The following is a 2,316-nucleotide window of genomic DNA, read 5'->3' as shown; positions in this document are numbered from 1 at the left end:
ATATATATATATATATATATATATATATATATATATATAACAAATGATAGAGACGGAAAATAGAATATACAAGAAACTTTATTGCTCACAACGATCGTTTCGACCCATCCTGCATCGAGCCCTCACGTGGTGGGTACTGTACTATCGTCACTAATAACATGCTGCGTTGAAACTGAGCGAAAAGGGGCTTATTTAAGCGACAATTGTGTAAATACCAAGGATGACGTCATGTAGCCATAGGCAGTGATCCTGCTTCATTGGTTAACTGCTGGGAACATACCCAATACTTATATGGGATTTTCTGTTACTATATGTCATTTCTATAATTATTGATATGACATAATACGTCACATGTGTTTGTATATTGTTACTATTGTCCTTTTAGTAAACAAATAAACAAATAATACAATGTCTGCAAGTTGATGAATACCACCTATTAATCCCCTCCGTTTTCTTATTGATATGCATATATATATATATATATATATATATATATATATATTAGTAATAGTTGTAGGTGCGATTTGACAGGTCACCTGAGGAGACACATCTGCACCTAGGATGCACCACAACTGTTTGTACACCATTTCACCCACGAGGCACCGATGCACGATGGGTCGAAACGAGCGTAGCGTATAATAAAGAGTCTTTCTTTCTCCCATATTGTTGTTTGTGTGTCTTTATGCATGGCTGTATGCACGTATGTTATGTGTATATGTATTTATGTACACATACATACATACATACATACATACATACATACATACATACATACATACATACATACATACGTTATATATATATATATGTATACAGATAAGTTCATGCATAAACATACTGCATACAAACATAGCTAACTAGGGGAAATATAACTAATACCTAATGTATAGAAAATATCAAATTATCTACATATAAATACGATTGCCTAAGAGTTAGTAATTCGAAGTGTGAGAGTCTTAACTGACTTTACTTCAACGCTATGTTGATTTAAAGAGCTGGAGGTACTGTTAACCTTTCTCAAGCGGAAATATAACCCTAAGCAACACACAATTCTACATTTTGCACCCACATAACCTCACATTACTCTTCCGCTCAAACCGTCGCGCTCACAACAAACACACGTACCTTCACCGCACCATACGTCACCATTCTCTACACAGTCTCATTATAGAATCTTGTGTCTGTAGAACTTAGCCATTTCTTCATACGTTCTGTATGAACAATTGATGGTGTCGTTTCACTCATTCAACTTTAATTTTCTTTCTTTTCTTTTCTGTTTTTTTTTTTTTTGTTCTTAAATCAACAAAAGCTTCCCAATTTTACCAGTGGCAGTCAGAAAAAAATATGATTAATGAATTTTAAAGAAAATATATTGTTTTGTCTTTTCTCACTTTCTCTTTCTCGCTCTCCTCTCTACCACTCTCTCTGCTCTCTCTCTTTCTCTCTCTCTCACTCTCTCTCTCTCTCTCTCTATCTATCTCTATCTATCTATCTATCTAACTATATCTGCATATATACAACTGTAAATTATATGTGTGTATATATATATTTATATATATATATTCACACACAAACACATACACTTACACGCACGTATATATACATATGTGTGTGTGTGCGCGCGAGCGCAGACTCATATATACACACACACGCACGTGCATATATAAATATATGCACATGCGTGTGAGCGTGCGCATATGTATAAATATAGACATGCACACACATACACACATACACACTTACATACGTACATGCATACACACACATTCAGACGCACACACTCACATTCACCTCTGCACATACTAACGGACATTTATTTATCGCTTTTTGTTTCTTTGTTTTTCTTTTATCTATTTCTTCGGTTGGCTGCTTGCAAGTGAACTTCTAACGGAATCAATGGTGTGTGTGTGTGTGTCTCTGTGTGTTTGTGTGAGGAGAGAGAGAGAAAGATGGACAGACAGACCGAGGGAAAGAAGGTAAGAGAGAGAGAGAAAGTGAGTTGTGGGAGGGAGAAAGAGAGAGAGAGCAGAGACAAGCTGGAAAACATTCTTCTAGAATATTCTAATGACATTTTAATTTCAACAAATTTTGGACAACTTAAAACTTATCATGCATTTGTTGCTTTTGCTAATAACGGTGGAAGTAGTAGTAGTAGTAGTAGTAGTAGTAGCGATGATGATACTGGTGGTGATGTGATAGTGGTAGTGGTCGTGATGGTGGTGTTGGTAGTCGTGGTGTTGGTGGTGGTGGTGGTGGTGCTGATGCTGCTACTGGTGATAGTGTGGTCGTGGTCGGATGATGGTGTTGTTAGTGGTG

The sequence above is a fragment of the Octopus bimaculoides genome, chromosome 13, assembly GCF_001194135.2.
Source record: "Octopus bimaculoides isolate UCB-OBI-ISO-001 chromosome 13, ASM119413v2, whole genome shotgun sequence".
NCBI classification, from domain to species: Eukaryota; Metazoa; Mollusca; class Cephalopoda; order Octopoda; family Octopodidae; genus Octopus; species Octopus bimaculoides.
Note: the sequence above shows the minus strand (reverse complement) of the source record.